Below are 18,020 nucleotides of genomic sequence, written 5' to 3' on the forward strand. Positions count from 1 at the left end.
CGATTCTTCCATGTATTTTACCTGGAAAGATAGAATAGTCTGACTGAAAAGGTCATACCCTCCTAAGCACAATGTTGCACTGTGAATTCATTGGAGACATCCATTTTCTGTTTTGACTTCATGGGGACCTAACCCTAACCCTAAACCTACGCCTAACCCCTACCCTAACCCTATCCCTCCTAAGCATAATGTTGCGCTGTTAATTCATTGGCGACATTCATTTTCTGCCTCGACTTCATGGGGCCCAATCCTAACCCTAATCCCAACCCTAACCCTAACACTAAACCTCGAATGTGATTCTTCCATGTATTTTACCTGGAAATATAGAATAGCCTGACTGAAAAGGTCATATCCCTCCTAAGCACAATGTTGCACTGTGAATTCATTGGATACATCCATTTTCCGCTTCGACTTCATCGGGACCTTACCCTAACCCTAAACCTAACCTAATCCCAACCCTAAACCTAACACTAAACGTTGAATGCGATTCTTCCATGTATTTTACCTGGAAAGATAGAATAGCCTGACTGAAAAGGTCATACCCTCCTAAGCGCAATGTTGCGCTGTGAATTCATTGGCGACTTTCATTTTCCGCCTCGACTTCATGGGGACCTAACCCTAACTTTAATCCCAACCCTAACCCAAACACTAAACCACGAATGTGATTCTTGCCTGTATTTTACCTGGAAAGATAGAATAACCTGACTGAAAAGGTAATACCCTCCTAAACAAAATGTTGCACTGTGAATTCATTGGAGACATCCATTTTCCGCTTCGACTTCATGGCGACCTAACCCTAACCCTAACCCTCCTAAGCATAATGTTGCGCTGTGAATTCATTGGCGACGTTCGTTTTCCTCTTCGACTTCCTGGGGACCTAACCCTAATGCGAACCCTAACCCTAACACTGAACCTCGAATGCGATTCTTCCATGTATTTTACCTGGAAAGATAGAATAGCCTGACTGAAAAGGTCATACCCTCCTAAGCACAATGTTGCACTGTGAATTCATTGGAGACATCCATTTTCCGCTTCGACTTCATAGGGATCTAACCTAACCCTAACCCTAACCCTAACCTAACCCTAAACCACGAATGCGATTCTTCCATGTATTTTACCTGGAAAGATAGAATAGCCTGACTGAAAAGGTCATACCCCTCCTAAGCACAATGTTGCACTGTGAATTCATTGACGACGTTCATTTTCCACCTCGACTTCATGGGGACCTAACCCTAACCCTAATCCCAACCCTAACCCTAAACCACAAATGCGATTCTTCCATGTATTTTACCTGGAAAGATAGAATAGCCTGACTGAAAATGTCATACCCCTCCTAAACACAATGTTGCACTGTGAATTCTTTGGAGACATCCATTTTCCGCTTCGACTTCATGGGGATCTAACCCTAACCCTAACCTTAACCCTAACCCTATCCCTCCTAAGCATAATGTTGCGCTGTGAATTCATTGGCGACGTTCATTTTCCGCCTCGACTTCATGGGGACCTAACCCTACCCTAATCCCAACCCTAACCCTAACCCTAACCCTATCCCTCCTAAGCATAATGTTGTGCTGTCAATTCATTGCAGACATCCATTTTCTGCTTCGACTTCATGGGGACCTAACCCTCACCCTAAGCCTAACCCTAACCCTATCCCTCCTAAGCATAATGTTGTGCTGTGAATTCATTGGCGACGTTCATTTTCCGCCTCGACTTCATGGGGATCTAACCCTAACCCTAATCCCAACCCTAACCCTAACACTAAACCTCGAATACGATTCTTCCATGTATTTTACCTGGAAAGATAGAATAGCCTGACTGAAAAGGTCATACCCTCCTAAGCATAATGTTGTGCTGTGAATTCATTGGCGACATTCATTTTCTTCCTCGACTTCATGGGGCCCAACCCTAACCCTAACCCTAACCCTACCCATAAAACCTACCCTAAACCTATCCCTCCTAAGCACAATGTTGCACTGTGAATTCATTGGATACATCCATTTTCCGCTTCGACTTCATGGGGACCTTACCTAACCCTAACCCTAATCCCAACCCTAACTCTAATCCCAACCCTAACCCTAACACTAAATGTTGAATGCAATTCTTCCATGTATTTTACCTGGAAATATAGAATAGCCTGACTGAAAAGGTCATACCCCTCCTAAGCGCAATGTTGCGCTGTGAATTCATTGGCGCCTTTCATTTTCCGCCTCGACTTCATGGGGACCTAACCCTAACTTTAATCCCAACCCTAACCCTAACACTAAACCACGAATGTGATTCTTCCATGTATTTTACCTGGAAAGATAGAATAACCTGACTGAAAAGATAATACCCTACTAAACAAAATGTTGCACTGTGAATTCATTGGAGACATCCATTTTCCGCTTCGACTTCATGGGGATCTAACCTAACCCTAACCCTAACCCTAACCTTAACCCTAAACCACGAATGCGATTCTTCCATGTATTTTACCTGGAAAGATAGAATAGCCTGACTGAAAAGTCATACCCCTCCTAAGCACAATGTTGCACTGTGAATTCATTGGCAACGTTCATTTTCCACCTCGACTTCATGGGGACCTAACCCTAACCCTAATCCCAACCCTAACCCTAAACCACGAATGCGATTCTTCCATGTATTTTACCTTGAAAGATAGAATAGCCTGACTGAAAAGGTCATACCCTCCTGAGCACAATGTTGCACTGTGAATTCATTGGAGACATCCATTTTCCGCTTCGACTCATGGGGACCTAACCCTAACCCTAACCCTAACCCTATCCCTCCTAAGCATAATGTTGTGCTGTGAATTCATTGGCGACGTCCATTTTCTGCCTCGACTTCATGGGGACCTAACCCTACCCTAATCCCAACCCTAACCTTAACCCTAACCCTATCCCTCCTAAGCATAATGTTGTGCTGTGAATTCATTGGCGACATTCATTTTCCGTCTCGACTTCATGGGGACCTAACCCTAACCCTAATCCCAACCGTAACCCTAACACTAAACCTTGAATATGATTCTTCCATGTATTTTACCTGGAAAGATAGAATAGTCTGACTGAAAAGGTCATAGCCCTCCTAAGCAAAATGTTGCACTGTGAATTCATTGCAGACATCCATTTTCCGCTTCGATTTCATGGGGACCTAACCCTAACCCTAACGCTAACCCTATCCGTCCTAAGCATAATGTTGCGCTATGCATTTATTGGCAACATTCATTTTCTTCCTCAACTTCATGGGGCCCAACCCTAACCCTACCCCTAACCCCTACCCTAACCCTAACCCTCCTAAGCATAATGTTGCGCTGTGAATTCATTGGGATCATTCATTTTCTGATTCGACTTCATGGGGACCTAACCCTAACCCTAATCCCAACCCTAACACTAACATTAAACCTCGAATGCGATTCTTTCATGTATTTTACCTGGAAAGATAGAATAGCCTGACTGAAAAGGTCATACCCCTCCTAAGCACAATGTTGCACTGTGAATTCATTGGAGACATCCATTTTCTGCCTCGACTTCATGGGGCCCAACCCTAACCCTAACTTTAATCCCAACCCTAACCCTAACACTAAACCACGAATGTGATTCTTCCATGTATTTTACCTGGAAAGATAGAATAACCTGACTGAAAAGGTAATACCCCTCCTAAACAAAATGTTGCACTGTGAATTCATTGGAGACATCCATTTTCCGCTTCGACTTCATGGGGACCTAACCCTAACCCTAACCCTAACCCTATCCCTCCTAAGCATAATATTGCACTGTGAATTCATTGGCGACGTTCGTTTTCCGCCTCGACTTCCTGGGGACCTAACCTAATGCGAACCCTAACCCTAACACTGAACCTCGAATGCGATTCTTCCATGTATTTTACCTGGAAAGATAGAATAGCCTGACTGAAAAGGTCATACCCTCCTAAGCGCAATGTTGCGCTGTGAATTCATTGGCGACTTTCATTTTCCGCCTCGACTTCATGGGGACCTAACCCTAACTTTAATCCCAACCCTAACCCTAACACTAAACCACGAATGTGATTCTTGCCTGTATTTTACCTGGAAAGATAGAATAACCTGACTGAAAAGGTAATACCCTCCTAAACAAAATGTTGCACTGTGAATTCATTGGAGACATCCATTTTCCGCTTCGACTTCATGGGGAACTAACCCTAACCCTAAGCCTAACCCTATCCCTCCTAAGCATAATGTTGTGCTGTGAATTCATTGGCGACATTCATTTTCCGTCTCGACTTCATGGGGACCTAACCCTAACCCTAATCCCAACCGTAACCCTAACACTAAACCTTGAATATGATTCTTCCATGTATTTTACCTGGAAAGATAGAATAGTCTGACTGAAAAGGTCATCGCCCTCCTAAGCAAAATGTTGCACTGTGAATTCATTGCAGACATCCATTTTCCGCTTCGATTTCATGGGGACCTAACCCTAACCCTAACGCTAACCCTATCCGTCCTAAGCATAATGTTGCGCTGTGCATTTATTGGCGACATTCATTTTCTTCCTCAACTTCATGGGGCCCAACCCTAACCCTACCCCTAACCCCTACCCTAACCCTAACCCTCCTAAGCATAATGTTGCGCTGTGAATTCATTGGGATCATTCATTTTCTGATTCGACTTCATGGGGACCTAACCCTAACCCTAATCCCAACCCTAACACTAACACTAAACCTCGAATGCGATTCTTTCCTGTATTTTACCTGGAAAGATAAAATAGCCTGACTGAGAATGTCATACCCTCCTAAGCACAATGTTGCACTGTGAATTTATTGGCGACATTCATTTTCTGCCTCGACTTCATGGGGCCCAACCCTAACCCTAACGTTAATCCCAACCCTAACCCTAACACTAAACCACGAATGTGATTCTTCCATGTATTTTACCTGGAAAGATAGAATAACCTGACTGAAAAGGTCATACCCCTCCTAAGCACAATGTTGCACTGTGAATTCATTGGAGACATCCATTTTCCGCCTCGACTTCATGGGGACCTAACCCTAACTTTAATCCCAACCCTAACCCTAACACTAAACCACGAATGCGATTCTTCCATGTATTTTACCTGGAAAGATAGAATAACCTGACTGAAAAGGTAATACCCTCCTAAACAAAATGTTGCACTGTGAATTCATTGGAGACATCCATTTTCCGCTTCGACTTCATGGGGACCTAACCCTAACCCTAACCCTAACCCTATCCCTCCTAAGCATAATGTTGCGCTGTGAATTCATTGGCGACGTTCGTTTTCTGCCTCGACTTCCTGGGGACCTAACCTAATGCGAACCCTAACCCTAACACTGAACCTCGAATGCGATTCTTCCATGTATTTTACCTGGAAAGATAGAATAGCCTGACTGAAAAGGTCATACCCCTCCTAAGCACAATGTTGCACTGTGAATTCATTGGAGACATCCATTTTCCGCTTCGACTTCATGGGGACCTAACCCTAACCCTAACCCTAACCCTAACCCTAAACCACGAATGCGATTCTTCCATGTATTTTACCTGGAAAGATAGAATAGCCTGACTGAAAAGGTCATACCCCTCCTAAGCACAATGTTGCACTGTGAATTCATTGGCGACGTTCATTTTCCACCTCGACTTCATGGGGACCTAACCCTAACCCTAATCCCAACCCTAACCCTAAACCACGAATGCGATTCTTCCATGTATTTTACCTGGAAAGATAGAATAGCCTGACTGAAAAGGTCATACCCCTCCTAAACACAATGTTGCACTGTGAATTCATTGGAGACATCCATTTTCCGCTTCGACTTCATGGGGACCTAACCCTAACCCTAACCTTAACCCTAACCCTATCCCTCCTAAGCATAATGTTGCGCTGTGAATTCATTGGCGACGTTCATTTTCCGCCTCGACTTCATGGGGACCTAACCCTACCCTAATCCCAACCCTAACCCTAACCCTATCCCTCCTAAGCATAATGTTGTGCTGTCAATTCATTGCAGACATCCATTTTCTGCTTTGACTTCATGGGGACCTAACCCTAACCCTAACCCTAACCCTATCCCTCCTAAGCATAATGTTGCGCTGTGAATTCATTGGCGACGTTCATTTTCCGCCTCGACTTCATGGGGACCTAACCCTAACCCTAACCCAAATCCCAACCCTAACCCTAACCCTAACCCTATCCCTCCTAAGCATAATGTTGTACTGTCAATTCATTGCAGACATCCATTTTCATCTTTGACTTCATGGGGACCTAACCCTCACCCTAAGCCTAACCCAAATCCTAACCCTAACCCTATCCCTCCTAAGCATAATGTTGTGCTGTGAATTCATTGGCGACGTTCATTTTCCGTCTCGACTTCATGGGGACCTAACCCTAACCCTAATCCCAACCCTAACCCTAACACTAAACCTTGAATATGATTCTTCCATGTATTTTACCTGGAAAGATAGAATAGTCTGACTGAAAAGGTCATAGCCCTCCTAAGCAAAATGTTGCACTGTGAATTCATTGCAGACATCCATTTTCCGCTTCGACTTCATGGGGACCTAACCTAACCCTAACGCTAACCCTATCCGTCCTAAGCATAATGTTGCGCTGTGCATTTATTGGCGACATTCATTTTCTTCCTCAACTTCATGGGGCCCAACCCTAACCCTACCCCTAACCCCTACCCTAATCCTAACCCTCCTAAGCATAATGTTGCGCTGTGAATTCATTGGGATCATTCATTTTCTGATTCGACTTCATGGGGACCTAACCCTAACCCTAATCCCAACCCTAACACTAACACTAAACCTCGAATGCGATTCTTTCATGTATTTTACCTGGAAAGATAGAATAGCCTGACTGAGAAGGTCATACCCCTCCTAAGCACAATGTTGCACTGTGAATTCATTGGATACATCCATTTTCCGCTTCGACTTCATGGGGACCTAACCCTAACCCTAACCCTAATCCCAACCCTAACCCTAACACTAAACCTCGAATGCGATTCTTCCATGTATTTTACCTGGAAAGATAGAATAGTCTGACTGAAAAGGTCATACCCTCCTAAGCACAATGTTGCACTGTGAATTCATTGGAGACATCCATTTTCTGCTTTGACTTCATGGGGACCTAACCCTAACCCTATCCCTCCTAAGCATAAAGTTGCGCTGTGAATTCATTAGCGACATTCATTTTCTGCCTCGACTTCATGGGGCCCAACCCTAACCCTAATCCCAACCCTAACCCTAACACTAAACCTCGAATGCGATTCTTCCATGTATTTTACCTGGAAATATAGAATAGCCTGACTGAAAAGGTCATACCTGTTAGGTATAACATTGATACCAAATATGGTTTGGGTGAATAAATATATAAAACTTAGATATCATGGTTTAAGTGCTTATCACTTTAAGCACAATGCTGCAGGCAATTAGCCGATTAAGGGTGCGGTTAGAAGTTACAATATAAGGAAGCATTAGAAGCTGGAAAGCTGCTGCGACTAACTGTGTCTTACTGTGACTAACTGTGAATACTGTTTGTACTGTGCCTGTGACCGAGATGATCCTGTCTGCTACTGTTTGCTAATTTACTGCGGAATTCAACTGTTCTACTGTTTGAGCGTCTTGCTGAATATCCAGCGTTTGTTCCTCTGGAGAGAGGCACCGGAGGAGGAGAAGATATCTTTATCGGCTGATAAAGATATTGCAAGGACTCTTAACTTGGACTATACTAGTGAGTCTTACTGGATGGAAATACTGTGAATGACTTAATGGACTGAATGACAATGCTTTAAACTCTAAATGGATTAAAAACTATTTAAACTACAAAGAAGTGTTTGTGTTCAGTGTGTGTATACTCTGGGGCCCTTCCGCTCTCGGTTTGGCTGCCTGGTTTGACTACTGCTGTAATACTCTGCTAGGGGTTAATCCCCAAACACTAACATTGGTTATGGGCCCAGCAGCATAGTCTAACTAACCAGGATATAGCAGAGAGAGTTGGTGTGAGTTGCACATTACTGTAAAAAACAAACTGTTTTAATTAGTTTAAAATAGTCAAAATATCTGAAGAGTAATGGCACAAGTAAATTTGTCACAACTGTCCATGATATCCAGGCTGGATGGAACAAACTATGTTTCATGGTCAATGAAATGTAGTTTACTTCTACGTAAAGAAGGTTTGTGGGACATTATAGCAAACCCACCAGATGTGAGTAGCTGGGATCATGATGATGATGATGATAATGAAAAGTTACAAGACTTTAAACTGAAGAATGAGCAGGCTTTATGCATCATAGGACTGACTCTCTGTGATCAGCAGCTTGTCCATATTCGTGGAGAAGAAAATGCTGCAAACTGCTGGGAGAACCTCAGGAAGATTTATGTTCGGGACAGTGTAGGAGCACATATAAATCTTACACGGAAGCTTTTTCGAACGCATCTTCAGAGGAATGGAGATATGTTAGTTCATTTAAACTGTATGAAGAGCATTTTTCAAGAATTGCAAGAAAAAGAGCTTATATTTAATGAACTGCAACAAGTCTACATAATATTATCTTCATTAGATCAAAGCTATGATGACTATGTGACTTCGTTGGAAGTATTGCCTAAGGATAGCCTCTCATTAACTGAGATTACAGGCAGGCTACTAGAAGAAGCCAGAAGAAGGCGTGAGCGTGACGAGCTGAGAGAAGATAAGAAAGAAGAGAAATTATCTTCAAAGCTTGAAAGAAACCAGATTAGCAAAATAAAGCACCCGGAAGAAGAGAATTTATCTTTGACGGCATACACAATTAAAAAGTGTTTTAATTGTGGAAGCAGAGGACATCTGGCAAAATTTTGCAAAAAGAGAAAAAGCCAGAATGTAAAAAAGCCAAAGAAAGCATTTGAACTAGCCACGTTTAGCAACTCTGATGTGAAGAATGATATATGGGTGGTTGACAGTGGCGCATCCCACTGCATCACAAGAGATAAGACAAAATTTATAAAAATGTCTAAAAGCTCTCAACATATATCTCTTGCTAACGGCTGGAATCTTAAAGCGAAAGGTGAAGGTCTTGCACATTGTCCGTGCATAAACCAGGATATAAAAATGTTGTATGTACCGCAACTAAAGTTTAATTTGCTTTCAGTAAGGGTATTAGATAAATTAGGTTATGTAATTACTTTTAAAGATAATAATTGCATAATTGAAAAAGATAACAAAAGGGTAACTGCAGCTTTAAATGGAACATTATATGTCTTAGATAATAGTAAGAAAGGGGAGGCACAAACTGTATTTAATAATATAAAACCTCATAATGAATGTATCCACTTATTGCATAGGCGTTTGGGGCATGTAAATTTTAAAATGCTAAAACGTACAGTTGAGTTATCTGAAGGAATAAGGTTAAAACCTTGTGATAAATATTTGCGTTGTAATGTTTGCTGTGAAGATAAGAGCAAAGTATTGCCTGCAAATAGGCTAAATGGTTTCAAAACAAAAGAACCTTTAGAAGTGGTATTTGCAGACATCATAGGTCCAAAGAAACCCAGTATGGGGGGTGCTAGATATATACTGAGCATTATGGACCATTATTCTAGATATGGGTTTTGCTATTTAATGAAAAGCAAAACTGAAGCATATCAACATTTTTTCAATTGGCTTAAGTTTGCTGAAAGAAAGTCTAAACGGCAACTGATAACCCTGGTGACAGATAATGGTACGGAATTTATTAATAACAAATTCCAGAACAGACTTAAGATAGCTGGAATAGAGCATAAGAAGTCTGCTCCATACAGGCCAGAACATAACGCTTTTATTGAAAGAAGAGGCCAAACACTACAGGCAATGGTTAGAACAATGTTAAATGATTCTGGGTTACCTGATTCTTTGTGGGGGGAGGCTACAATGTGTGCTAATAACATATTGAACAACGTTGTTAATACAACAACAGGTGAAATACCATTCACCAGGTGGCATGGCAGGAAACCTGACCTAAGTTACCTGCACACATTTGGTGCACCAGCATGGGTGCATATTCCTGCACAACTCAGAAAAAAGGGCAACATAGAGCTAAAGATTTTTCTTCGTTGGTTATCAGGCAAACCATAGGGCATATAGATTTTGGGAGAAAGGCACATCTAAAGTGTTATGTAGTGCTAGTGCCCAATTTCTAGAACATGAAGGATGGGAGAAATTAGAACAGGATGCCAATAAAGATGTAATTATTGAATCCTATAGAAATCCCATTAGTTATCCCTGTAACTTTAAAAATAAAGTAAAGAGACAAATACAGGATGAAATAGTGCCCATAAAGGAAGAAACAGATTCAATAGCTGAACAGGATGAGAAAGATGAACAGGTAGTAGTTCAAGAAAGTCCTCCTGTAAGCCCTGTAATTCCCAGAAGAACTACACGTGTATCTAGACCGCCTGATAGGTACCAGGCTAACACAGTGTGCCAGATTAATCAAGTTCCTAATTCTGTTGAAGAAATTAAAAAGTATCCTACTAAGGAAAAAGAAAGATGGTATGCAGCAATGAATAAGGAACTGAATTCATTAAGAGGTATGAAAGTGTATGAAAATGCCAAATTACCTGTAGGAAAGAAATCCATTGGCTGCAAATGGATATTTAAGGTAAAAATAGATAAAGATGGTAATTTAATCCATAAGGCAAGGTTAGTAGCCCAAGGTTTTAGGCAGAATGCTAATGACTACGATGAGGTGTTTGCACCTAGTCTTAAGGCAGCAACCTTGAGGGCAGCTTTAGTGTGGGCAGCTAGTAAAAACTATATAGTTAACCATTTAGATGTGGAAACTGCTTACTTGCACGCCCCATTAAAACATACTATTTATATGAAAAAACCTGTTGGTATTAAAAGTGAAAATAAGAATAATAATGATTGTTGGTTGTTAAAGAAAAGCCTCTATGGTCTTAAACAATCAGGCTATGAATGGAACCAGTATATTGTAAAGGAACTAAACAATATAGGATTTAAAGCTGGTTTAGCCGATCCATGTTTGTTTAAGAGGGAGACAAATGGGAAAGTATCATTATTATTACTATTCACAGATGACATTGCATTGATTACTGAAACTAATGATGAAGCAAATAAAATAATAGCATCATTAGGAAAGAGAATAAAGATCAAGCAATTAGGGGAGATAAAGAAGTATCTCGGTTTGAATATAAAGAAAACACGGAAAGGTTTTAAGATATCTCAGGAAGATAAGATAAGCAAATTGCTAAAAGATTACAAGATGGAGCTTTGTAAGCCGGCTAAGACTCCAATGAGTCAGGAGTTTAGCAACACTGATGAACAAAGCCCGGAGTTTGATAAGGTGATTTATCAATCTTTAATTGGTAGTTTGAGTTATATTAGTAATTGGTCTAGACCAGATATATCGTACTGTGTGAATCAGTTGGCTAGATTCAATTCTGCACCGTGTGAAAGACACTGGAATGCAGCTAAGAGGATATTAAGATATCTTAAAAAGACAATGAATTATTCATTGTATTTAGAAATCACCCAAAGGGTGATTTAATCCTGAGTGCTTATGCAGATGCTAGCTTTGCATCAGAAAGAGACACTAGAAAGTCGACTTCAGGAACAGCCATAATGCTGGGTAAGACATTAATAGGCTGGAAGTCAATAAGACAACAGCATATAAGTTTGTCTACTATGGAGGCAGAATTCTCCTGTTTATCACTGTTATGTACAGAATTAATAATGTATAAACAAATGTTAATTGATATAGGTATAACTGTGGATTATCCTATAATTATACATGAAGATAATCAGGCAGCAATTCAAATGGCCACAAATATTGCAGTAAAAACAAGGAGCAAACATACAGATCTAAGATACCTAAACGTGAGACAATCTGTAAGAAGTAAGATGATTCAGCTAGAGTACTGTATGTCGGAGGACAATTTAGCTGATAATTTTACTAAAGCCCAAGGTGCCAGTAAGCACCAGGAGAGTTGTGAAAAATATAGGGTTAGATTGTAAAGGTATTATATATTTATTTCACCCAAAAGGGGAGTATGTTAGGTATAACATTGATACCAAATATGGTTTGGGTGAATAAATATATAAAACTTAGATATCATGGTTTAAGTGCTTATCACTTTAAGCACAATGCTGCAGGCAATTAGCCGATTAAGGGTGCGGTTAGAAGTTACAATATAAGGAAGCATTAGAAGCTGGAAAGCTGCTGCGACTAACTGTGTCTTACTGTGACTAACTGTGAATACTGTTTGTACTGTGCCTGTGACCGAGATGATCCTGTCTGCTACTGTTTGCTAATTTACTGCGGAATTCAACTGTTCTACTGTTTGAGCGTCTTGCTGAATATCCAGCGTTTGTTCCTCTGGAGAGAGGCACCGGAGGAGGAGAAGATATCTTTATCGGCTGATAAAGATATTGCAAGGACTCTTAACTTGGACTATACTAGTGAGTCTTACTGGATGGAAATACTGTGAATGACTTAATGGACTGAATGACAATGCTTTAAACTCTAAATGGATTAAAAACTATTTAAACTACAAAGAAGTGTTTGTGTTCAGTGTGTGTATACTCTGGGGCCCTTCCGCTCTCGGTTTGGCTGCCTGGTTTGACTACTGCTGCAATACTCTGCTAGGCGTTAATCCCCAAACACTAACAATACCCCTCCTAAGCACAATGTTGCACTGTGAATTCATTGGATACATCCATTTTCCGCTTCGACTTCATGGGGACCTTACCCTAACCCTAACCCTAATCCCAACCCTAACCCTAACACTAAACGTTGAATGCGATTCTTCCATGTATTTTACCTGGAAAGATAGAATAGCCTGACTGAAAAGGTCATACCCCTCCTAAGCGCAATGTTGCGCTGTGAATTCATTGGCGACTTTCATTTTCCGCCTCGACTTCATGGGGACCTAACCCTAACTTTAATCCCAACCCTAACCCTAACACTAAATCACGAATGTGATTCTTCCATGTATTTTACCTGGAAAGATAGAATAGTCTGACTGAAAAGGTCATAGCCCTCCTAAGCAAAATGTTGCACTGTGAATTCATTGCAGACATCCATTTTCCGCTTCGACTTCATGGGGACCTAACCCTAACGCTAACCCTATCCGTCCTAAGCATAATGTTGCGCTGTGCATTTATTGGCGACATTCATTTTCTTCCTCAACTTCATGGGGCCCAACCCTAACCCTACCCCTAACCCCTACCCTAACCCTAACCCTCCTAAGCATAATGTTGCGCTGTGAATTCATTGGGATCATTCATTTTCTGATTCGACTTCATGGGGACCTAACCCTAACCCTAATCCCAACCCTAACACTAACACTAAACCTCGAATGCGATTCTTTCATGTATTTTACCTGGAAAGATAGAATAGCCTGACTGAGAAGGTCATACCCCTCCTAAGCACAATGTTGCACTGTGAATTCATTGGAGACATCCATTTTCCGCTTCGACTTCATGGGGACCCTAACCCTAACCCTATCCCTCCTAAGCATAATGTTGCGCTGTGAATTCATTGGCGACGTTCATTTTCCGCCTCGACTTCATGGGGACCTAACCCTAACCCTAAGCCGAACCCTAACCCTAACACTGAACCTCGAATGCGATTCTTCCATGTATTTTACCTGGAAAGATAGAATAGCCTGACTGAAAAGGTCATACCCCTCCTAAGCACAATGTTGCACTGTGAATTCATTGGAGACATCCATTTTCCGCTTCGACTTCATGGGGATCTAACCCTAACCCTAACCCTAACCTTAACCCTAAACCACGAATGCGATTCTTCCATGTATTTTACCTGGAAAGATAGAATAGCCTGACTGAAAAGGTCATACCCTCCTAAGCACAATGTTGCACTGTGAATTCATTGACGACGTTCATTTTCCACCTCGACTTCATGGGGACCTAACCCTAACCCTAATCCCAACCCCAACCCTAACCCTAAACCACGAATGCGATTCTTCCATGTATTTTACCTGGAAAGATAGAATAGCCTGACTGAAAAGGTCATACCCCTCCTAAACACAATGTTGCACTGTGAATTCATTGGAGACATCCATTTTCCGCTTCGACTTCATGGGGATCTAACCCTAACCCTAACCTTAACCCTAACCCTATCCCTCCTAAGCATAATGTTGCGCTGTGAATTCATTGGCGACGTTTATTTTCCGCCTCGACTTCATGGGGACCTAACCCTAACCCTAATCCCAACCCTAACCCTAACACTAAACCTCGAATACGATTCTTCCATGTATTTTACCTGGAAAGATAGAATAGCCTGACTGAAAAGGTCATACCCCTCCTAAGCAAAATGTTGCACTGTGAATTCATTGCAGACATCCATTTTCCGCTTCGACTTCATGGGGACCTAACCCTATCTCTAACCCTAACCCTAACCCTATCCCTCCTAAGCATAATGTTGCGCTGTGCATTCATTGGCGACGTTCATTTTCCGCCTCGACTTCATGGGGACCTAAACCTACCCTAACCCTAACCCTAACCCAAATCCCAACCCTAACCCTAACCCTAACCCTATCCCTCCTAAGCATAATGTTGTACTGTCAATTCATTGCAGACATCCATTTTCATCTTTGACTTCATGGGGACCTAACCCTCACCCTAAGCCTAACCCAAATCCTAACGCTAACCCTATCCCTCCTAAGCATAATGTTGTGCTGTGAATTCATTGGTGACGTTCATTTTCCGTCTCGACTTCATGGGGACCTAACCCTAACCCTAATCCCAACCCTAACCCTAACACTAAACCTTGAATATGATTCTTCCATGTATTTTACCTGGAAAGATAGAATAGTCTGACTGAAAAGGTCATAGCCCTCCTAAGCAAAATGTTGCACTGTGAATTCATTGCAGACATCCATTTTCCGCTTCGACTTCATGGGGACCTAACCCTAACCCTAACGCTAACCCTATCCGTCCTAAGCATAATGTTGCGCTGTGCATTTATTGGCGACATTCATTTTCTTCCTCAACTTCATGGGGCCCAACCCTACCCCTACCCCTAACCCCTACCCTAACCCTAACCCTCCTAAGCATAATGTTGCGCTGTGAATTCATTGGGATCATCCATTTTCCGCTTCGACTTCATGGGGACCTAACCCTAACCCTAACCCTAATCCCAACCCTAACCCTAACACTAAACCTCGAATGCGATTCTTCCATGTATTTTACCTGGAAAGATAGAATAGTCTGACTGAAAAGGTCATACCCCTCCTAAGCACAATGTTGCACTGTGAATTCATTGGAGACATCCATTTTCTGCTTTGACTTCATGGGGACCTAACCCTAACCCTAACCCTAACCCTAACCCTCCTAAGCATAATGTTGCGCTGTGAATTCATTGGCGACATTCATTTTCTGCCTCGACTTCATAGGGCCCAACCCTAACCCTAACCCTAATCCCAACCCTAACCCTAACACTAAACCTCGAATGCGATTCTTCCATGTATTTTACCTGGAAAGATAGAATAACCTGACTGAAAAGGTAATACCCCTCCTAAACAAAATGTTGCACTGTGAATTCATTGGAGACATCCATTTTCCGCTTCGACTTCATGGGGACCTAACCCTAACCCTAACCCTAACCCTATCCCTCCTAAGCATAATGTTGCGCTGTGAATTCATTGGCGACGTTCGTTTTCCGCCTCGACTTCCTGGGGACCTAACCCTAATGCGAACCCTAACCCTAACACTGAACCTCGAATGCGATTCTTCCATGTATTTTACCTGGAAAGATAGAATAGCCTGACTGAAAAGGTCATACCCTCCAAAGCACAATGTTGCACTGTGAATTCATTGGAGACATCCATTTTCCGCTTCGACTTCATGGGGATCTAACCCTAACCCTAATCCTAACCTTAACCCTAAACCACGAATGCGATTCTTCCATGTATTTTACCTGGAAAGATAGAATAGCCTGACTGAAAAGGTCATACCCCTCCTAAGCACAATGTTGCACTGTGAATTCATTGGCGACGTTCATTTTCCACCTCGACTTCATGGGGACCTAACCCTAACCCTAATCCCAACCCTAACCCTAAACCACGAATGCGATTCTTCCATGTATTTTACCTGGAAAGATAGAATAGCCTGACTGAAAAGGTCATACCCTCCTAAACACAATGTTGCACTGTGAATTCATTGGAGACATCCATTTTCCGCTTCGACTTCATGGGGATCTAACCCTAACCCTAACCTTAACCCTAACCCTATCCCTCCTAAGCATAATGTTGCGCTGTGAATTCATTGGCGACGTTCATTTCTGCCTCGACTTCATGGGGACCTAACCCTACCCTAATCCCAACCCTAACCCTAACCCTAACCCTATCCCTCCTAAGCATAATGTTGTGCTGTCAATTCATTGCAGACATCCATTTTCTGCTTCGACTTCATGGGGACCTAACCCTCACCCTAAGCCTAACCCTAACCCTATCCCTCCTAAGCATAATGTTGTGCTGTGAATTCATTGGCGACGTTCATTTTCCGCCTCGACTTCATGGGGACCTAACCCTAACCCTAATCCCAACCCTAACCCTAACACTAAACCTCGAATACGATTCTTCCATGTATTTTACCTGGAAAGATAGAATAGCCTGACTGAAAAGGTCATACCCCTCCTAAGCATAATGTTGCACTGTGAATTCATTGCAGACATCCATTTTCTTCCTCGACTTCATGGGGACCCAACCCTAACCCTAACCCTACCCATAACCCTACCCTAACCCTATCCCTCCTAAGCATAATGTTGCACTGTGAATTCATTGGATACATCCATTTTCCGCCTCGACTTCATGGGGACCCAACCCTAACCCTAATCCCAACCCTAACCCTAACACTAAACCTCGAATGCGATTCTTCCATGTATTTTACCTGGAAATATAGAATAGCCTGACTGAAAAGGTCATACCCCTCCTAAGCACAATGTTGCACTGTGAATTCATTGGAGACATCCATTTTCCGCTTCGACTTCATGGGGACCTTACCCTAACCCTAACCCTAACCCTAATCCCAACCCTAACCCTAACACTAAACGTTGAATGCGATTCTTCCATGTATTTTACCTGGAAAGATAGAATAGCCTGACTGAAAAGGTCATACCCCTCCTAAGCATAATGTTGCGCTGTGAATTCATTGGCGACGTTCATTTTCCGCCTCGACTTCATGGGGACCTAACCCTAACCCTAACTTTAATCCCAACCCTAACCCTAACACTAAACCATGAATGTGATTCTTCCATGTATTTTACCTGGAAAGATAGAATAGTCTGACTGAAAAGGTCATAGCCCTCCTAAGCAAAATGTTGCACTGTGAATTCATTGCAGACATCCATTTTCCGCTTCGACTTCATGGGGACCTAACCCTAACCCTAACCCTAACGCTAACCCTATCCGTCCTAAGCATAATGTTGCGCTGTGCATTTATTGGCGACATTCATTTTCTTCCTCAACTTCATGGGGCCCAACCCTAACCCTACCCCTAACCCCTACCCTAACCCTAACCCTCCTAAGCATAATGTTGCGCTGTGAATTCATTGGGATCATTCATTTTCTGATTCGACTTCATGGGGACCTAACCCTAACCCTAACCCTAATCCCAACCCTAACCCTAACACTAAACCTCGAATGCGATTCTTCCATGTATTTTACCTGGAAAGATAGAATAGCCTGACTGAAAAGGTCATACCCCTCCTAAGCACAATGTTGCACTGTGAATTCATTGGAGACATCCATTTTCCGCTTCGACTTCATGGGGACCTAACCCTAACCCTAACCCCAACCCTAACCCTAACCCTAACCCTATCCCTCCTAAGCATAATGTTGCGCTGTGAATTCATTGGCGACATTCATTTTCTGCCTCGACTTCATGGGGCCCAACCCTAACCCTAACCCTAATCCCAACCCTAACCCTAACACTAAACCTCGAATGCGATTCTTCCATGTATTTTACCTGGAAATATAGAATAGCCTGACTGAAAAGGTCATACCCCTCCTAAACACAATGTTGCACTGTGAATTC

The sequence above is a fragment of the Notechis scutatus genome, chromosome 6, assembly GCF_049901735.1.
Source record: "Notechis scutatus isolate UNSWTSFEM ecotype Mainland chromosome 6, rNotScu1.2, whole genome shotgun sequence".
Classification (NCBI taxonomy): domain Eukaryota; kingdom Metazoa; phylum Chordata; class Lepidosauria; order Squamata; family Elapidae; genus Notechis; species Notechis scutatus.